General features: G+C 42.6%; 1 protein-coding gene across 2 annotated transcripts in view; it reads left to right on the forward strand.

Annotated features, from left to right (window-relative positions):
* Window positions 1-6,696: 6,696 nt before the first annotated feature.
* The window catches only part of LOC124254740 (serine/threonine-protein kinase PAK 3-like), a 44,383-nt gene continuing 28,205 nt past the window's right edge, over window positions 6,697-22,874 (forward strand). The window contains exon 1 of one of the 2 annotated variants that reach the window (XM_046688583.1): window positions 6,697-6,778. The gene's annotated coding sequence lies outside the window, so the exon portion shown is untranslated. Of the gene's footprint in view, window positions 6,779-13,723; window positions 13,824-22,874 lie in introns of those variants that run through there. The other variant, XM_046688585.1, reaches the window with a different exon arrangement.

The following is a 22,874-nucleotide window of genomic DNA, read 5'->3' on the forward strand; positions in this document are numbered from 1 at the left end:
AAAATGCAACTGGTTGTTATCCTTGGTAACCTAAATGCACCACGGTATATTGACGAAGTCCTGAGATCGGTAGCGGTGCCATTCCTGCAGCAACAACCAGGGGGACCTTCTGCAACAAGACAATGCAGGTCCCCACACAGCAAGGATCACTCAGAACTTTCTCCACAACGTCAATGTAGCCGTCTTGCCATGGCCCTCGCGTTCCCCCGACATGTCTGTCATACCTATGGGATCATCTTGGTAGAGAACTACGGAGACGTCCCAACCAGCCAACTAATCTTCAGGACATGGAGAATGCCTTCAACGATACGTGGCAACGCATACAGGCTTACGTCATAAGACGGTTGACGTCATCCATGCGAAGGCGTTATGACATTCTTGCCAGAGGAGGTCACACGAGGTATTGATGGCGTCTCTCAAGTCCCCAGTCACAAGGTTCACCAAGATATTGGCCACATTTGCTTTTACAGCCTGTGTGAAAAAACGACATTTTGTACCCACAGAGTTTTACAATAACTGTTAATGATGATATTATAAGTTCATCACCTCGATATTGTGCAAAATTAACATAACATTAATGAAATATTAATATTTGTTTACATCAACGTAAACTGGGTGTTCACCAAAGTGACAACTTTTTTTTGATCGTATGTTTGCATTTGGGATTATATGTTTTCTGTAAATTACAGAGTCTAACACTTTTTGTGGTGTGAGTTCCATCTGGGACTCGAACCCACACTTTTAGGGCCAGGCACCTAAACGCCAGCACGCAAATACAGCAATCTAATCCAGTGAGAAACAGCAGTCTCCATAGAAGTCTGACAACTGATAGCCGAGATCACATGTTGTAAATTGGCACGGCTCCAAGGCCGAAGGTCTGCCTAAACATTGTCATTCAGAAAGTTGTCAAATGCAACCTGTTATAGTTGGGATTAGACATCCTGGATTCGAAACCACACTTTAGGAGAGAGGTACCTAATCGCCAGCAATCTAAGTCGGCTATTTAACCTTCTCAGCCACCAACACTTCCACAATATGAAATTCTCAGTCTGCAACTCTAGTAACCGAATCCTTCAGGCGCAACAACAAACCGTCAATAAAGTCGTGAACTGGTCTTTTATATTCGTTTTTTCGTGAATATACAATAGTGTTGTGTCTGAAGGTGTCTTGACTGAAACCGGGAAGATCATGCATGTTGTGTTGCACTCTTTTACCGGCCGACTGTTCTATTAAAGTCTTTGAATGGCATTTAGAAGTGATACACACAAAGGCAAGAATTTGAAGGATGTCAACTTCTTTATTTTGTTGGACACGACGTGTCGGAGTATATTCTTACTCCTTCATCAAGTGAATGAAAGAATTGTTATATACCACCATTGTTACCTCATCAACCATGCCTGGATTAACAACCCCTGACTTCCATTTGTTTTCTTATCCCTTGTTAAAATGCCACCATTGTTACCTCATCAATCATGCCTGGATTAACAATACCTGGCTACCACTGGTCCATCTACAATTTAGGTGCCATTTAACTACTGGTTTCCCTTGTTATCTCATAACTGTTGTTGTTTTCACATGTACATATATAACTGTCTGTTTCCTGATTCTTTCATTCACCTGATGAAGGAGTAAGACTATATTCCGAAACGTCGTCCCCATCACAATAAAGAAGTTGAAATCCATAAATTCTTGCCTTTATGTTCGATTAAAGTTAATGTGTAAAGAAGTGTATTTGTGGTGTCAGGTAGACAGCTTGGCTTCTTTATTTCACCGAGAGCTGTGAATTAAAAATGTCTGAAATGTTTACTTCAAATTGCGTAGATCGACGTTCATGACGCCAATCACTGAATTGTCTGATCCAGATGGAGTGTGGCGTCAAACAACGAATGCATACTGATATGTTGACTGTAGTAATAACATACCCTGCGATGTGATCATGCTTCTGTGACAGTTTCTTTGTAAAGTGAATCTGTGAAAGGATGATTGTGTGTTGTAACTATATGCAAACATACCCTGAGTGATGAGTCGGCCTAGGTTTATTCATGTCGAATGAATCGAAATATAATTTTCTTCCCCGTTGCTTGTTATGTTAGCAATACCCATGGGAATCCGGGCTACAACTGGTTTTCAGCAGTCCATGTTTGTCGTAAGAAGCAAATGTGAGATCTGGGTTCTCAGGTTCGTCATAGAGATGGAATGTTTCTGAGTGCCGGGTCAATAAACAAACAAGTGAAGTAAATTAAACTGTTTGAAGCGTTAATAAAATTAACACGATATGACCTTCAAATACACACGCCTGGGTAATTTTTCCTCGGAAATAGATACCTTGTACCTTATCTTGACACGGCGTTGTTTGTGTTCGTGAAAACTTGGATAGTGTTACCTATTTTGTGTACACATGCTGCTCTTAACTGCAGTTACGTACAGTTACAATAAAATATCGACTTCGTTAAATGAGACAAGAAAATAGTAGATAACGTTCTGTCGTTACTGCAGAAATCTTGGTTCGGTTAAACCTGTGTCTAGTTATACCACATGTGCACACAGGCTAGTTATACCACATAGACACACAGGCTAGTTATACCACACGGACTCACAGGCTAGTTAAACCACATGGACACACAGGCTAGTTATACCCCATGGACACACAGGCTAGTTATACCACATGTACACACAGGCTAGTTATACCACATGTACACACAGGCTAGTTATACCACATGGACACGCAGGCTGGTTATACCACATGGACTTACAGGCTAGTTAAACCACATGGGCACACAGGCTAGTTATACCACATGGACACACAGGCTAGTTATACCACATGTACACACAGGTTAGTTATACCACATGGACACACAGGTTAGTTATACCACATGCACACACAGGTTATTTATACCACATGTACACACAGACTAGTTATGCCACATGTACACACAGGCTAATTATACCAAATGGACACACATGCTGGTTATACCACATGTACACACAGGCTAGTTAAACCACATGTACACACAGGCTAGTTATACCCTATTGACACACAGGCTAGTTATACCACATGTACACACAGGCTAGTTATACCACATGGACACGCAGGCTGGTTATACCACATGGACACACAGGCTAGTTAAACCACATGGGCACACAGGCTAGTTATACCACATGGACACACAGGCTAGTTATACCACATGTACACACAGGCTAGTTATACCACATGGACACACAGGTTAGTTATACCACATGGACACACAGGTTAGTTATACCACATGTACACACAGGCTAGTTATACCACATGCACACACAGGCTAATTATACCACATGTACACACAGGCTAATTATACCACATGTACACACAGGTTAGTTATACCACATGGACACACAGGTTAGTTATACCACATGGACACACAGGTTAGTTATACCACATGTACACACAGGTTAGTTATACCACATGTACACAGAGGCTAGTTATACCACATGGACACACAGACTAGTTATACCACATGCACACACAGGCTAATTATACCACATGTACACACAGGCTAATTATACCACATGTACACACAGACTAGTTATACCACATGTACACACAGGCTAATTATACCAAATGGACACACAGGCTGGTTATACCACATGTACACACAGGCTAATTATACCAAATGGACACACAGACTAGTTATACCACATGTACACACAGGCTAATTATACCAAATGGACACACCGGCTGGTTATACTGCGTGTGTTTCCAATAGATATGGTATTCAGTAGCCAAGAGAAGGTTCAGTCAGGTAACCTGGGGATAAGATTGTCAGATAGCTATTGGACATGGTAACCAGGTAGCCAGTTAATGGTGGAGTAAGGTAGCCAATGGGTAGAGGAGTTGGTGTAGCCATTGGATGGTGGGGTGAGGTAGCCAATGGGTAGGAGAGTGGGGTATCCAATTGATGGTGGAGTGAGGTAGCCAATGGATGGTGGAGTGGGGTAGCCAATGGGTAGGGAAGGGGTGTAGCCAATGGGTAGGGGAGTGAGGTAGCCAATGGATGGTGGAGTGAGGTTGCCAGTGGGTAGGGGAGTGAGGTAGCCAATGGATGGTGGAGTGGGGTAGCCAATGGATGGTGGAGTGAGGTTGCCAATGGATGGTGGAGTGAGGTAGCCAATGGGTAGGGGAGCGGGGTATCCAATGGATGGTGGAGTGGGGTAGCCAATGGATGGTGGATTGGGTATCCAATGGGTAGGGGAATGAGGTAGCCAATGGATGGTGGAGCGGGGTAGCCAATGGATGGTGGAGTGAGGAAGCCAATGGGTAGGGGAGTGAGGTAGCCAATGGATGGTGGAGTGGGGTAGCCAATTGATGGTGGAGTGAGGTTGCCAATGGGTAGGGGAGTGAGGTAGCCAATGGGTGGTGGAGTGGAGTAGCCAATGGATGGTGGAGTGAGGTAGACAATGGATGGTGGAGTTAGGTTGCCAATGGGTAGCGGAGGAGGTAGCCAATGGGTGGTGGAGCGGTGTAGCCAATGGATGGTGGAGTGAGGTAGCCAATGGGTTGTGGAGTGGTGTAGCCAATGGGTAGCGGACTGAGGTAGCCAATGGATGGTGGAGCGGTGTAGCCAATGGGTAGGGGAGGCTGTAGCCAATGGATGGTGGAGTGAGGTAGCAAATGGGTAGGGAGTGGAGTGTAGCCAATGGATGGTGGAGTGAAATGTAGCCAATAGGTGGTAGGGTGCCAAGGATGGTGGAGTAAATGGATGGTGGAGTAGTGGTAGCAAAGTGGGTAGGGGAGTGGTGTAGCCAATGGATGGTGGAGTGAGGTAGCCAATAGGTAGGGGAGAGGTGTAGCCAATGGATGGTGGAGTAAGGTAGCAAATGGGTAGGGGAGTGGTGTAGCCAATGGGTGGTGGGTAATGGGTAGCCAATGGGTGAGGTGTAGCCAATGGATGGTGGAGTAAAAGGTAGCAAATGGGTAGGGAGTGTAGCTAATGGATGCCAATGGATGGATGGTGGAGTGAAGGTTGCCAATGGGTGGGGAGTGGTGTAATGGGTGGTAGGAATGATGTGGAGTTAGGTAGCCAATGGGTAGGAGAGGGATATGTAATGGATGGTGGAGTAGAGGTAGGGGTAGGGCCAATGGATGTGGGTGTAGCCAATGGATGGTGGAGAAATTAGTAATGGATGGTGGGGGTAGCCAATGGATGGGGAGTGAGGTAGCCAATGGATGGTGGAGTGGGGTAGCCAATGGATGGGGAGATAGTAGCCAATGGATGGTGGAGTAGTGTAATGGATAGTGGAGTGGGAGTAGCCAATGGATGGTGGAGTAGAGTACCAATAGCTATGGATGGTGGAGTGGGAGTAATGGATGGTGGAGTAGGGTAGGATGGTGGTGGAGTGGTGTAGCAAATGGGATGGTGGAGTGAGCCAATGGGTAGTGGAGAGGTGTAGCCAATGGATGGTGGAGTAGAGGTAGCCAATGGTAGGGTAGTAATGGATAATGGGTAGGGATGGTGGAATGGTAGGTGATAGCCAATGGATGGTGGAGTAAGGTAGCCAATGGATAGCCAATGGTGGGAGTAAGTGTAATAATGGTAGTGAGTGTAGCTAATGGATGGTGTGGAAAAGGATAGGGTAGAAATGGATGGTGGAGGTAAAATTGTAGCCAATGGTGTAGGGGAGTGGTGTAGCCAATGGATGGTGGAGTAAGGTAGCCAATTGGTTGGGGAGTGGTGTAGCCAATGGGTAGGGGAGCGGTGTAGCCAATGGGTAGGGGAGAAGTGTAGCCAATGGATGGTGGAGTAAGGTAGCCAATGGGTAGTGATGTAGCCAGTAGCAGGTGTAGCCATGGGCCATTGGGTAGGGGAGTGGTGTAGTCAATGGATGGTGGAGTAAGGTAGCCAATGGGTAGGGGAGCGGGGTAGCCAATGGATGGTGGAGTGAGATAGCCAACACGTGCCATCGTCATTTAATCACGTCATGTGTTTGTTTGTTTGTTGTTTAACGCTGCAGTCAACAATATTCAATCTAAATGGCAGCGGTCTGTAATCCAGACCAAACAATCCAGTGATCAGCATCATGACATCAATCTACGCAATTGGGATACGATGAAATGTATCACGTCATGTAATAAATGTTAAATAAATCCAGCAAGAAGAATACAACATCGACATATGTTTGTTGTAAACGCTGATACTATCCAGTACTGGATGACTCCCCGAAGTTCAGTCTTACCCTTTTCTCTCTTGCTGAATGTCTGCGACGGTGATGTGGTCTGTTTTATTAAGCACCTCACTAGCATTATCGCTAGCATAACTGATCGACCCAGACGTTGGGCAGTCCGACGTTGGCCCAACGTTTGCAAGATCGAGAATCCTGACAGTACAGGTCCGATGTAAGGCAGGGTTTGTAAAACATAAAGGCCAATACAGTTAGTATTTGAAACAAGATCAGATTTTTAAAATATAGTTTGAATATATTCCTTGCGAGATCCTATGTTTTCTGTTATATTTAGTGACGTCTGCAAGCAACAAGAGCTCGTTGATTTGATCAGGGATACTCTACTCCTTATATAGTTTCCCTGATTTAATTTAAAAATCAAACGGATGAATCATTGCCCAACTTACAAACATTTTAAACGGTACATTGTTATTGCAAATATGGTGTTACCTCCCTTGAGTTTGCATCGTTCAGCCAGTTTTACGTTAGAGGTCTGGATAACTGAGCCGAGAGGGGTTGTATTTCCTGTTGAAGACGGATCATACCGAAATACTTATGTTGTCTTAAGAGAATACATTCCGTGAGTATTTAACGACTTCACGCCAGATATCATTGCCATTTCACGTATTTACAACTTTTTTCAGTGGTTCATTTATGTTGAGAAACGCCCTCCGATCGCAGGAACATCCACTATCCAACAGGTGCCCGTCCGATGGACGGAAGTGCAAGTACGAAAGCTATCATCTAGGCTAATTAACTAGATAGAAGTTTTAAATACTTATCTTGAATAAATGTCCGAGTAATCTAATTTACCAGTGACCGTGTCAATCGTAAAAGTTGAAATTGCTATCAAATGTTAATGAACATCTTGAATAATTAGATAAGTCTTATTCTTAACACGGAAGTTAGGGCCAGGAGTAGAATCTGCTGATGGGTTATAACAAAAATCATTATGTATCATGTTTATGAAGAAGGATGTTTTAATTTTCATGATTTGTAAGTTTGTATTGGAAAATATAAGATATTTAATTTCAGGTGTATGTTATGTAAGTTAAAGTGTTCCTATCAATATATGACATAACATTCATGTACAAGTCTGTCAGGCATAAAGACCACCATTTGTGTTACCAAAAGTATTCCAGCTCATACTGAGTGTTCATATGTAAAGGCTGATTGTAAATATATGTAACATTGTACAAAATATAGACATTATAATCTATCTGTGACTCTATTCACTGGTCGAAAGCTAAGGTTGAGTGAAATTCTTTGAAGTCTAATTAACATGCTTAATAATTATAAATTCAGTTAATTACAATACTCATAATCATGATAATATTATTAATAACAATGAAGTCAATTTCAAGAGCCTGTTTTGTGCAAGTTGATTAAAATATGTACATGCTTTCACATTGTTTAGCAAGTTTAGAAAATGACATTTATTCAAATTTCAGATGAAGTCTGCTTTCCACAATCTGGTGCACATTTCCTAATGTTGCACATTTTATAGTCATGTAATTTGTGGTGTGTGAAATTATTGTTGACCATGGTAACTGTTCACATCCAAAAATTAACCGAAGTAGATTCAAAATCAAATATGGCGTCGACCTGTGAAGATCATGCTTGTCGTATGACACTTGCTGACTTGGTTGACACATGTCATTGTATCCCAATTGCGTAGATCGATGTTCATGCTGTTGATCACAGAATTGTCTAGTCCAGACCCGATTATTTAGAGACCGCTGTCTGTGGCTGCCAAATAGCTGGAATATTGCTGAGTGCGGCGTTAACAAACAAACAAACACATGAGGTTATAGGTTATTAGGAAAACAGTTCCTGTAACGTTTGTTCTTCAGATGCAGAAATATTCCAGCTATAATTAACATGTCCATCTGTAAATAATCAGTCTGGACCAGACAACCCAGTGGTTGATGTCATGAGCAATAGGTCAGGATGACATGCAGTCTACCGAGACACTCTGCCTGAGCACTCAGTTCACTCTGTCACTGAAATGGGTTAAAGTATATAGGTCACAGGAAAACTATATCCTAACTCAGGATCCTGATCTCAGCCTGGTCAGTTACTCTACTATTTCGACTCAAATTGTTAAGAATGAAATAACCATTACATATATGCCACCCTGTTTTCTATCAGTTTTAAAAAAGATTAACAGTGTTTATGTCCATCTCACATACTTCTGCTCAACATAACAGCCTCGTTAGTGTTGGTGATTTCGAGTGTCTGACCCAACAGTTTCATCCTTTCCTGTATCAAAGCAGAAGGTGTTAAGGGTGGTACTTGTTGTCACCCTGCCTGGTGATCGACATTAAAGGCACAATGTCACACCACACTTGTCTAAAAATAAATAATGCATTTCTCTCAATAATACTAACTATCAGCCCTCAGAGGGGCTGCCATAAAATTGATTCCAAACCAAATTACATATTTAGATTACAATATTAAATTAAACAGTTTGAATGAATTAATGCGACGTTGCCCTCTTCTGACCGAACATTATTTCAAGCTAACCCCATAGAGTTATGTCCCTTGGAGCGCTCTTTATGAATATCCTATGCACAACTTGTGATTGAAACCAGTTCAGTAAACACCGACAACACAGTGTGCTCGATGTGCGGGGCAATATTATTTATGTTCCATATATGGCAAGTGTTCTCTGTTTGGAAGCTGTTTGCCTTGAAGTTTCAATTATCAATTACACTATTTTCAGGCAAGTCGTAATGTATAATACATCTTTTATTGCATCAATAGGAATTTAAAGTGAGTGCATATGTCCCAATATATGTAATATAGACCAAAATATTGTCGAAAATGAGTGACATTGTGCCAATAAGATTGGTTGTCAGAGAGTCAAAGTACTGTTTCTGAGTGGGATGACCATAGCTGCAGCGAAATACACTATGAGGTGGATAGGTATGCTTTGCGAATATATAGTAAGAATTACAAATATTTATTCATAAACACTCTATGATTAATATCATGAAATTAAAATAACAAACAAGTCATGTAATAACAAGTTGAAACATTTAATTGATGTTTTTTATACACGGAAAAAAAAGCAATACGTTGTGAACAATGCCGCCAAAGGACAGTGCTGTCAGGGGCCTTGGCGAAATAACACAAGTTACACTTGTTTGTTTACATAACAACTTTGCTTTAAGAAATACAGTTCGCTCTACCACCATGTATAGTGTAATAAAACACACTTTCACCCTGAACTATTATAGTTAAAGTACGAGGACACTTGCGTCCGAGGGCTTTAACGTTATAATAGTTCAGGGCGAAAGTGTGCTTTATTATACCATACATGGTGGTAGAGCGAACTGTATTTCTTTTCTAAGATGCCAAATTTAATACTTTCTAAGGATAATTACGATTAATTTAAGGCAGAAAACAAACGACGGTGTCGGTGACCTAAATTAAGAATCCTCGCACAGGGCTAACTGGCTCGCTGTTCTATTGATGTGTCTGCCCCCCTACGTTAACACGAACATTACCAGAAAAAACCAAATGATAACAGTTTGATGACGGTTTACGTTCGGATTAAATATCTTCTCTGAATTATTTTAATTACATCTGTCATTAACGTAAACCATATGGGGGCAATATGAACGTCGCATTTCTACTACCAACGTAAATTTAGATCAGTACATCCAGATGAAGCTGAGTAGTCAAGCAACATTCCATGATTGCATTGTGGGAATGTAAACATTGCGAACGTTACCGTGTCGCTGAAAACTTGTGAGTCGAATTGACACATTTTAACCGTCGTAAAACATAAACATAATGTTTCCACCAGTGATGTTAGCTGCGTGAAGCAACTGCAAACCAAGAAACGGGATGCAACGGAGTAGTTTACTGTAGGAGGCCGTACGAGGCGATGACAACTGACAACCATCGTGATGTCGCTTACATTGTGACGTAATGTAAAATGGTTCGATTACGAGGGGGCACACTAGAATGGCACAGTGACGGGATAACGTCATTCAATTGTTACGTCATCAAAAAACTATACCTTTATTGTCTGATAATGTATTTTTTTTTAGATTGTTCTAACCGCTAGGCATCTTAGAAATCTTCTTACAGCTGCTTTTATGTAGTTTGATGAAAACAAAGCTTTGGTCCATTTTTTGGACACCCTCAGAAACATATTTCCCCATTCTTGATTTTTCTTGGGTTTTGTGTACATGATAAATAGACACCTGTGAACAATAACTGGCTTGTTATCACAAATGTCTACGTTATATTATTGTGATGTTGATTTCTACTGGCCTATTGGACACATTCCAGTATGTGTATCCCACCTAGATAAACAAACTAGTACCAAGTAAAAACACTCTCTTAAAAATATTTGAATCTAGTGACCATGAATAATGAATTGAATTCATGAAAGGATGCCGTTCGATTCACCGAATAACAGGATTAGTAATTTGGTTAAACTGCGGAATGGTGTCTTTGCTATGTATAACTGGCACTTGTTCAGACTAGTACAAGCCCACACACATACATCATAATAATAATAATAATAATAATGGATATTTTTAGCGCGCCATTTTCCACCCACTGATACATGCTCAAGGCGCTACATAAAAGCATACATACAATGCATACAGAGGATAAAATAGTAAAATACGATACATTGAAATTGATGACAGAAATTGGCTTTGGAAAAAAGAAATAGTCTTCAACTTAATTTTGAAAGTTCCCAATGTGGGAGACTGCTTTATGTGGAGAGGGAGAGAATTCTACAGAGTAGGACCAGCGTACTGGAAAGACCTCTTGCCAAAGGAAGAAAGGAGAACTTTGGGAATGGAGAGAAGACATTGGTCTTGAGATCTGAGAGTTCTGGTAGGGGAGTACACAGTGAGAAGTTCAGAGAGATATGAAGGAGCTTGATTATGCAAACATTTATACACAATGCAAAGAAGTTTGAAGTCAATCCGGAACTTGATTGGCAGCCAGTGTAATGATGAGAGTACAGGGGTGATATGGTCTCGTTTAGTGGTAAGGGATATAATACGTGCTGCTGTATTTTGGACTTTTTTGTAGTTTATTGAGATGTCCGTTGGTGAGTCCGTATAGAAGGCTATTACAGTAATCCAATCTGGATGTTACATGCCATGTTAATACAAATAATCTTAAATTGGACATTAAACCTGATTTCACCCCACCTTAGGACAGTTGACCTGTAAATACAGGTAGTCGTTGACTCAAACCAGTCAGAATAGTAATCCATACATGAGGCTTGATGTCACTGTGGCAGACTGACCTTGGGGCTAATGTCATGTAAAAGATACGTCTTTGACTGTATACTGCTGCCAGTAACTAGCTGACAGTTTTAATTATTTTTCAGGGAACTCATTATATTTATCATTATTATTATGTTCATGATATTCATCATTCATCATGTAGGGGTAGCCTAGTGGTTAAAGCGTTCGCTCGTCACGACCAAGGTTCGATTCCCCACAAGGGTACTATGTGTGAAGCCCATTTCTGGTGTCCATCGCTGGAATATTGCTAAAATTGGCATAAAACCATACTTACTCACTCATTCATGATGTTGTTCATTCATCATGCTAATTGTATAGATTTCTAAAATAGTTCCAAGATATAAACTCAGATAGTTTTGACTTTTGTACTGCTCATGTCTATGTTTATGTCATGGCTTTCAAAAATAACTTTTCGTCACAACTTTCAATGTGTTAATGGTACAGACATGATGCTCAATTTGGAGTTTTGGTTTGGGTAACATGTCAGATATTGCAAGAAAATTATGTGTCTTGCTAGATTTTCACTATTGTTGGAATAACAGACTGTGTTGCTGTGTCTGACCCTGATTTAGCTTTGATAATTTCTAATAAAGACCAGGCACATAATTAGAAGAATGTTCATGGCTTGAAGATTTTGTTGACCTGTCCCCTCCACCTCGTATTGGTCGAGTACATGTGTCGCTGTGAACGACATATACCTGTCACCAGGTGTGTAGATAAAGTCTCAGTTTGCATTATCCAGACAGGTGTGTCACTGCTCCCCCTCATTCGCTTCAGGGCTCAATGAGATTCCCAGAGTAACGTTGAGTGCCTATTGATTTGGGTATTTAGAACAAGCTGGTGTACCAGACGCAGTCAGTGTGATGTAGGGAGGAGTTTCATTGTAGCATCAACTGTATGATGGGGACACCCCATGATGTATTGGTGCCCCAATGGGCAGTCAGTGTGATGTAGGGATGAGTTTCAGTGTAGCATCAACTGTATGATGGGGACACCCCATGATGTATTGGTGCCCCAAAGGGCAGTCAGTGTGATGTAGGGAGGAGTTTCAGTGTAGCATCAACTGTATGATGGGGACACCCCATGATGTATTGGTGCCCCAAAGGGCAGTCAGTGTGATGTAGGGAGGAGTTTCAGTGTAGCATCAACTGTATGATTGGGACACCCTATGATGTATTGAGGAGTTTCAGTGTAGCATCAACTGTAGGATGGGGACACCCTATGATGTATTGAGGAGTTTCAGTGTAGCATCAACTGTATGATGGGGGCACCCCATGATGTATTGGTGCCCCAAAGGGAAGTCAGTGTGATGTACGGAGGAGTTTCAGTGTAGCATCAACTGTATGATGGGGACACCCCGTGATGTATTGGTGCTGTAAAGGGCAATCAGTGTGATGTAGGGAGGAGTTTCAGTGTAGCATCAACTGTATGACGGGGACACCCCATGATGTATTGGTGCCCAAAAGGGCAATCAGTGTGATGTAGGGAGGAGTTTCAGTGTAGCATCAACTGTATGATGGGGGCACCCCATGATGTATTGGTCCCCCAAAGAGCAGTCGGTGTGATGTAGGGAGGAGTTTCAGTGTAGCATCAACTGTATGATGGGGGCAACCAGTGATGTATTGGTGCCCCAAAGGGCAGTCAGTGTGATGTATGGAGGAGTTTCAGTGTAGCATCAACTGTATGATGGGGACAACCAGTGATGTATTGGTCCCCCAAAGGGCAGTCAGTGTGATGTAGGGAGGAGTTTCAGTGAAGCATCAACTGTATGATGGGGACAACCAGTGATGTATTGGTCCCCCCAAGAGCCATCAGTGTGATGTAGGGAGGAGTTTCAATATAGCATCAACTGTATGATGGGGACAACCAGTGATGTCTTGCTCAGAATATGTATAGCATGAACAAGGAACATGGAACAGTTATTTTCTGATGCAGTATATTTTACTGTCAAACAACACTGCTTAGCAGTGTAATGTGTGAGATGTTGTATCTATCCCATGCATCAGGTGACCTGTTACACAGCTGTATACAGTAATCCTCTCATAAGTACATCTCCCATCCTGTCTACAACAAATCTGTCTGTGTCCACAGTCTTTCTCTCCTTCACCACCCCCTTTCTCCCCCTCTCCCCTTCCCCCTCTCTCTTGGCAGACTTATCTACTATCTACAGCTTCCTGATCAGTGGAGGAGTGATGTTGCAGTGGAAAGTCAGACTGGATTTGTCTCTCATTGATATTGTAAATCACTATGAGTGACAGATAAAAGATGAAGCAATGTGTGGAATTGTTCAGGCAGGGATTAGTTACATGTCCTTAATACAAGAATGGACTAGCATCAAAGGTAAGGGTTTGATAGGTTGTGTTTCAAACACTAGCTGTGATGGATACTTGTTGAAGTTGTCTCAGTACACCTCAAAAATGTTGTCCAATGTCTGTGAGAGGCTGACATGGTTGTTTGTCCCTCTACACCACAGAACACCTGCCTATTGTCTGTGATTAGCTGGCATGGATGCTTGTCCCTATACACCACAGAACACCTGTCTATTGTCCGTGAAAGGCTGGCATGGATGCTTGTCCCTATACACCACAGAACACCTGTCTATTGTCCGTGAAAGGCTGGCGTGGATGCTTGTCTCTATACACATCAGAACACCTGCCTATTGTCTGTGAGAGGCTGGCATGGATGCTTGTCCCTATCCACCACAGAACACCTGCCTATTGTCTGTGAGTGGCTGGCATGGATGCTCGTCCCTATACACCACAGAACACCTGCCTATTGTCTGTGATTGGCTGGCATGGATGCTTGTTCCTATACACCACAGAACACCTGTCTATTGTCCGTGAGAGGCTGGCATGGATGCTTGTCTCTATACACCACAGAACACCTGTCTATTGTCTGTGAGTGGCTGGCATGGATGCTTGTCTCTATACACATCAGAACACCTGTCTATTGTCTGTGAGAGGCTGGCATGGATGCTTGTCCCTATCCACCACAGAACACCTGCCTAATGTCTGTGATTGGCTGGCATGGATGCTCGTCCCTATACACCACACAACACCTGCCTATTGTCTGTGATTGGCTGGCATGGATGCTCGTCCCTATACACCACAGAACACCTGCCTATTGTCTGTGATTGGCTGGCATGGATGCTTGTTCCTATACACCACAGAACACCTGTCTATTGTCTGTGATTGGCTGGCATGGATGCTTGTCTCTATATACCACAGAACACCTGTGTATTGTCCGTGAGAGGCTGGCATGGATGCTTGTCTCTATACACCACAGAACACCTGTGTATTGTCTGTGATTGGCTGGCATGGATGCTCGTCCCTATACACCACAGAACACCTGCCTATTGTCTGTGATTGGCTGGCATGGATGCTCGTCCCTATACACCACAGAACACCTGTCTATTGTCTGTGATTGGCTGGCATGGATGCTTGTCTCTATATACCACAGAACACCTGTGTATTGTCTGTGATTGGCTGGCATGGATGCTCGTCCCTATACACCACAGAACACCTGCCTATTGTCTGTGATTGGCTGGCATGGATGCTCGTCCCTATACACCACAGAACACCTGCCTATTGTCTGTGATTGGCTGGCATGGATGCTTGTTCCTATACACCACAGAACACCTGTCTATTGTCTGTGATTGGCTGGCATGGATGCTTGTCTCTATATACCACAGAACACCTGTGTATTGTCTGTGAGTGGCTGGCATGGATGCTTGTCCCTATACACCACAGAACACCTGTGTATTGTCCGTGAGAGGCTGGCATGGATGCTTGTCTCTATACACATCAGAACACCTGCCTATTGTCTGTGATTGGCTGGCATGGATGCTTGTCTCTATACACCACTGAACACCTGTCTATTGTCTGTGAGTGGCTGGCATGGATGTTTGTCTCTATACACCACTGAACACCTGTCTATTGTCTGGCATGGATGCTTGATACACCACTGAACACCTGTCTATTGCTTGGCTGGCATGGATGCTTGTCTCTATACACCACTGAACACCTGTCTATTGTCTGTGAGTGGCTGGCATGGATGTTTGTCTCTATACACCACTGAACACCTGTCTATTGTCTGTGAGAGACTGGCATGGATGCTTGTCTCTATACACCACTGAACACCTGTCTATTGTCTGTGAGTGGCTGGCATGGATGTTTGTCCCTATACACCACAAAGCACCTGTCTTTTGTCTGTTGGAGGCTGGCATGGATGATTGTCTCTTTATACCACAGAACACTTGTGTATTGTCTGTGAGAGGCTGGCATGGATGCTCGTCCCTATACACCACAGAGCACCTGTCTTTTGTCTATTGGAGGCTGGCATGGATGATTGTCTCTTTACACCACAGAACACTTGTGTATTGTCTGTGAGAGGCTGGCATGGATACTTTACCTATACACCACAGAGAGAGTTTGAAAGTAATGTAAGTATTCAAGCTGTCAATATTCAAACAAAGTTTTAGTTTCTATTAAGTGAATATAACTGAATTGTTAAGCCTAGAATCCAGTTGATTGTGATGATGATAGTTACGGTCATGATGACTTCACCTGTATAACCGCCCGTGAAGATCCAGGGTAGAATAGGTCTTCAGCAACCCATGCTTGCCACAAAAGGCGACTATGCTTGTCGTAAGAGGTGACGAACGGGATCGGGTGGTCAGGCTCGCTGACTTGGTTGACACATGTTATCGGTTCCCAGTTGCACAGATCGATGCTCATGCTGTTGATCACTGGATTGTCTGGTCCAGACTTGATTATTTATAGACCGCCGCCATATAGCTGGAATATTGCTGAGTGCGGCTTAAAACTAAACTCACTCACTCACTCACCTGCATAACAGTACTTTCCTGTGATGTGTGATGCATAACTCAAGCCTATTTTTGTATGAGTGACACACTAAGTTGTACTTTAATTATAAAGGATACATATAGTTTTTTTCATCCAGCATCCCTAACTACAAGTACAAGTGCTTTTGTTCCTGTTAAAAATCCATGTACAGCCTGTTTTCTTTGTGATTAATATTATAATATTATCTATCTGAAATATTTATTTCCCTCCCAGAGGGGATACGTGGTAGTTTATCAAAATCAAGTTATCCAATCAGGTCTCACCATTGTGAATGAAGGTGAGATAACATTCACATAACCTGTTTCAGTTTTGTCTGATGGGTTTATTTCCTTAATAGATTTACATACACCCCTATTAGAAGTCTACAAAAAAGGTTGTGTGACCCATCACCGTTACAAGTGGGGATGGGGTTTGACTATACATGGCAATAACATGTTGACCTATTCCAGGTCAGCTGACCCAAACAATTCTGACACTTAGCATGGTTACCTCCCTTGATCCTTGTTTGTTCACTCAGGTAAAGGGCGGTAGGGTAGCCTAGTGGTTACAGCGTTGTCTCGTCATGCCGAAGACCCGGTTTCGAATCCCCACATGGGTACAATGTGTGAAGCCCATATCTGGTGTCCCCCGCCGTGATGTTGCTGGAATATTGCTAAAAGCGGCGTAAAACCATACTCACTCACTCACTCACTCACTACAGGTAAAACAAAAGAAATATTTTCCCATTGACTTGTCTTGTACTGTTACATATTTTGAAAAATTAACTAAGCCCTCAATAGCTATTACATGTACGTTCATGCACTGCCTTAACATGCTTAAATCAGCAATAATAACAAAAAATAATAACTTTATATTTAAGAAAATAAATGTAACATGTTTGGTTGAAAGATAAGTTATCAGGTGAGTGGAGATCCATAGTAATTTAATTGTATGGTATCACAGCCTCCTGTATTGTTGTATCCTGTTGTAATGTAGTGTCTGTATGTGCCAGTAGACTTCACCATCAGAGATGTCATCCTCTGTATGTCCCAGTAGACTTCACCATCATAGATGTCAGTGTCTGTATGTCCCAGTGGACTTCACCATCAGAGATGTCGGTGTCTGTATGTCCCAGTAGACTTCACCATCATAGATGTCAGTGTCTGTATGTCCCAGTGGACTTCACCATCATAGATGTCAGTGTCTGTATGTCCCAGTAGACTTCACCATCATAGATCATAGATGTCAGTGTCTGTATGTCCCAGTGGACTTCACCATCAGAGATGTCGGTGTCTGTATGTCCCAGTAGACTTCACCATCATAGATGTCAGTGTCTGTATGTCCCAGTAGACTTCACCATCATAGATGTCAGTGTCTGTATGTCCCAGTAGACTTCACCATCATAGATGTCAGTGTCTGTATGTCCCAGTAGACTTCACCATCATAGATGTCAGTGTCTGTATGTCCCAGTGGACTTAACCATCATAGATGTCAGTGTCTGTATGTCCCAGTGGACTTCAACATCAGAGATGTCAGTGTCTGTATGTCCCAGTAGACTTCACCATCATAGATGTCAGTGTCTGTATGTCCCAGTGGACTTCACCATCATAGATGTCAGTGTCTGTATGTCACAGTGGACTTCACCATCAGAGATGTCAGTGTCTGTATGTCCCAGTGGACTTCACCATCATAGATGTCAGTGTCTGTATGTCCCAGTAGACTTCACCATCAGAGATGTCAGTGTCTGTATGTCCCAGTGGACTTCACCATCATAGATGTCAGTGTCTGTATGTCCCAGTGGACTTCACCATCATAGATGTCAGTGTCTGTATGTCCCAGTAGACTTCACCATCATAGATGTCAGTGTCTGTTTGTCCCAGTAGACTTCACCATCATAGAGGTCAGTGTCTGTATGTCCCATCAGAGATGGGCTGTATGTCCCAGTAGACTTCATCATCATAGAGGTCAGTGTCTGTATGTCACAGTGGACTTCACCATCAGAGATGTCAGTGTCTGTATGTCATAGTAGACGCAGTCACCATCATAGATGTCAGTGTCTGTTTGTCCCCGTAGACTTCACCATCATAGATGTCAGTGTCTGTATGTCCCAGTACACTTCACCATCATAGATGTCAGTGTCTGTATGTCCCAGTGGACTTCACCATCAGAGATGTCAGTGTCTGTATGTCCCAGTGGACTTCACCATCAGAGATGTCAGTGTCTGTATGTCCCAGTAGACTTCACCATCAGAGATGTCAGTGTCTGTATGTCCCAGTAGACTTCACCATCAGAGATGTCAGTGTCTGTATGTCATAGTAGACTTCACCATCATAGATGTCAGTGTCTGTTTGTCCCCTTCACCATGGACTTCACCATCAGAGACTTCACCATCAGATGTCAGTGTCTGTATGTATGTTCCCAGTACACTTCACCATCAGAGATGTCAGTGTCTGTATGTACCAGTGGACTTCACCATCATAGATGTCAGTGTCTGTATGTCATAGTAGACTTCACCATCATAGATGTCAGTGTCTGTTTGTCCCAGTATACTTCACCATCATAGAGGTCAGTGTCTGTATGTCCCAGTGGGCTTCACCATCATAGATGTCAGTGTCTGTATGTCACAGTGGACTTCACCATCAGAGATGTCAGTGTCTGTATGTCCCAGTAGACTTCACCATCAGAGATGTCAGTGTCTGTATGTCCCAGTAGACTTCACCATCATAGATGTCAGTGTCTGTATGTCCCAGTGGACTTCACCATCAGAGATGTCGGTGTCTGTATGTCCCAGTGGACTTCACCATCATAGATGTCAGTGTCTGTATGTCCCAGTAGACTTCACCATCAGAGATGTCAGTGTCTGTATGTCCCAGTGGACTTCACCATCATGAGATGTCAGTGTCTGTATGTCCCAGTGACTTCACCATCATAGACTTCACCATCATAGATGTCAGTGTCTGTATGTCCCAGTAGACTTCACCATCATAGATGTCAGTGTCTGTATGTCCCAGTAGACTTCACCATCATAGATGTCAGTGTCTGTATGTCCCAGTAGACTTCACCATCAGAGATGTCAGTGTCTGTATGTCCCAGTGGACTTCACCATCATAGATGTCAGTGTCTGTATGTCCCAGTAGACTTCACCATCATAGATGTCAGTGTCTGTATGTCCCAGTAGACTTCCAGTAGACCATCAGAGATGTCAGTGTCTGTATGTCCCAGTGGACTTCACCATCATAGATGTCAGTGTCTGTATGTCCCAGATGTCAGTGTCTGTATGTCCCAGTAGACTTCAGTGTCTGTATGTCCCAGTGGACTTCATCATCAGATGTCAGTGTCTGTATGTCCCAGTGGACTTCACCATCAGAGATGTCAGTGTCTGTATGTCCCAGTGGACTTCACCATCAGTGTCAGTGTCTGTATGTCCCAGTGGACTTCACCATCATAGAGTCAGTGTCTGTATGTCCCAGTGTCTGTCTGTATGTCCCAGTAGACTTCACCATCATATGTCAGATGTCAGTGTCTGTATGTCCCAGTAGACTTCACCATCATAGATGTCAGTGTCTGTATGTCCCAGTAGACTTCACCATCAGAGATGTCAGTGTCTGTATGTCCCAGTAGACTTCACAGAGATGTCAGTGTCTGTATGTCCCAGTAGACTTCCCCATCAGTGTCTGATGTCTGTCTGTATGTCAGGTGTCCAGTGGACTTCACCATCATAGATGTCAGTGTCTGTATGTCCCAGTGGACTTCACCATCAGAGATGTCAGTGTCTGTATGTTCACCCAGTGTCAGTGTCTGTATGTCCCAGTTTCACCATCATAGATGTCAGTGTCTGTATGTCCCCAGTAGACTTCATGTCAGTGTCTGTATGTCCCAGTAGACTTCACCATCATAGATGTCAGTGTCTGTATGTCCCAGTAGACTTCACCATCAGAGATGTCAGTGTCTGTATGTCCCAGTGGACTTCACCATCAGAGATGTCAGTGTCTGTATGTCCCAGTAGACTTCACCATCAGAGATGTCAGTGTCTGTATGTCCCAGTAGACTTCACCATCATAGATGTCAGTGTCTGTATGTCCCAGTAGGCCATCAGAGATGTCAGTGTCTGTATGTCCCAGTAGACTTCACCATCAGAGATGTCAGTGTCTGTATGTCCCAGTGGACTTCACCATCAGAGATGCGGATCAGTGTCTGTATGTACCAGTAGACTTCACCATCAGAGATGTCAGTGTCTGTATGTCCCAGTAGACTTCACCATCAGAGATGTCAGTGTCTGTATGTCCAGTAGACTTCACCATCAGAGATGTCAGTGTCTGTATGTCCCAGTAGACTTCACCATCAGAGATGTCGGTGTCTGTATGTCCCAGTAGACTTCACCATCATAGATGTCAGTGTCTGTATGTCCCAGTAGACTTCACCATCATAGATGTCAGTGTCTGTATGTCCCAATGGACTTCACCATCAGAGATGTCAGTGTCTGTATGTCCCAGTGGGCTTCACCATCATAGATGTCAGTGTCTGTATGTGCCAGTAGACATCACCATCTGATATGTCAGTGTCGGTATGTCCCATGAAGCCAATGAAAATCGAATGAAGCCATTAAGTTCTGATGCTGTATTGCTTAGCAACGAAGATTTTCCTGTTATGTAGTCCATCCATTACTTCAACCACGGCAACGTTTACGAAGTTTACATACGTGTTGACTGTGCAATGTGAAGGGGAGTACTGTCCATATCTTAAAAAGTGGCGCACAACCCTTTATATGCTATTTATTTTAAATTTAATCATATCTTCATATTTTGATATGATACCCCCATTGTCTTGAACACTGGATTTAGGATAAGCCATAGATTTAATATCTGCTCAGGAAAACATTGTGTGTTTGTCGATATGCTCTGGATGACAGTGTAAGTGATACTGTTTGTCAGTTACAGTGAGTACATCCTTGTTGAGACAGGTATTGATGAGATAACAGCAGATCGCTATCTGAAGGAAACATTATCCTGATTGTGTAGAGTCGAAAAGACAATTTGATACCATGTAACATGTATTTGAAGATTCTGAAGCTGTTGGATTCTAATCCTTGTTCATAAAGTAGACTTGAGGAAATGCATTTAGAATATCTGTGATATTGAACACAGAGATACGATGTCATCGTGGTTGTGTCTTGTTGCTGTAGCTTTTGTCAACATATTTTCTGTTTATTCTCAGGGAATGTTCAAAGATCAATCTGCTTTTATGGGGATATGAAGTCTAAACAAATCCCCAAAACCAGCAGTGATTAAATTATGCACTTAAAAAATTGTCAGGTGAGTTACGTGGGTGGGGATGATTTTGCTAGACTTTTACCTAGCAAATTCCAGCAATATCCCAGTAGTGGATACTAGAAATGGGCTTTCACATTGTCCCCATGTGCCCATCACTTCCTGTATTAGTTTTTTTTGATTGTGATCATATGTTGACATGTTTTTATGCATGTTATACTTGTAAGTAGATTCATCCAATGTTCTGCATGTCTGTTGCCAGGTGAGTGGCCCTGATGTTCATCAACATGTCGTCATGGTAATGTTACAACATGGTTGCAGTTTGGATGAAAAAATTGTTAATGTTACCATGGTTACAGTTTGGATGAAAAAGTTGTGATTGATATACTGTAAACGTACTTATTTTCGCGTGGTGCAATTTTCGCGGAATTGACAGTTTAGACTACTTCGCGCGGTCAATTATTCGCGCAATCAGTAATTGCCGGAACTGCCAGCTGTCTCTTTGGCCGCCACTAATAGCAGTGAAAACAAACAGAGTGGCTTAACCTGTCAGGCGGCGTTTATTGCTTACTCACAGGAAATCCCTATCTGTGCGATATACTAGTACACAGTAATCCGTTTACTCCCGGAAGAGATGAAAAACACATCAGTCTTATGTTCCGAATTCTGACGATTTGACGAATTAACTTATACTGTATATGAAGCTCTTTGTGATTTCAAACAAGCCGGGTTGTTGTGAATGAGATGATTGAGTGTTAGTGACTATTCGCTTCATGATGTACTGGTGAATAAAATCTTAATGAATAAATAAAATACTGCTGTATTATTTCTTTCCGAGTCGTTTCACGGTAATCTGTTTTGTATCAAACCATGTCATGTGACCAATTTCCATGGCGGCCACAACACACATTGCTGTTTTCGCTAATTCGGCAATGGGATTTGGCTCATTATTTAATTATGTTTTGGGAAATCCATTACAGCGACAGTTAAGTATGATCAGTCGTCATTTTAAGATTCCCGTTGATTTCTGTCTTCAAACGTGATGTGTTATGGTAACAACTCAGGGGCGAGCGTGGCTAGACTGAATGAATGACAGGTTTATTCGCGGTGTATAAATTTTCGCGCTAAAATGTTTTGCGCGAAAAGCGCGAAAATAAAACCTGCGCGAAATATAATACGTTTACAGTATTAGATCATTTAAAACATATCTTGAAAATTATCTTAGACTATCAGTGTGTTACATTTGAGTGAAAGTGATGGGGTCTTTGTGACAAGAATAT

This window comes from Haliotis rubra, unplaced genomic scaffold (assembly GCF_003918875.1).
Source record: "Haliotis rubra isolate DU_JTF1 unplaced genomic scaffold, ASM391887v1 Scf58, whole genome shotgun sequence".
Lineage (NCBI taxonomy): Eukaryota > Metazoa > Mollusca > Gastropoda > Lepetellida > Haliotidae > Haliotis > Haliotis rubra.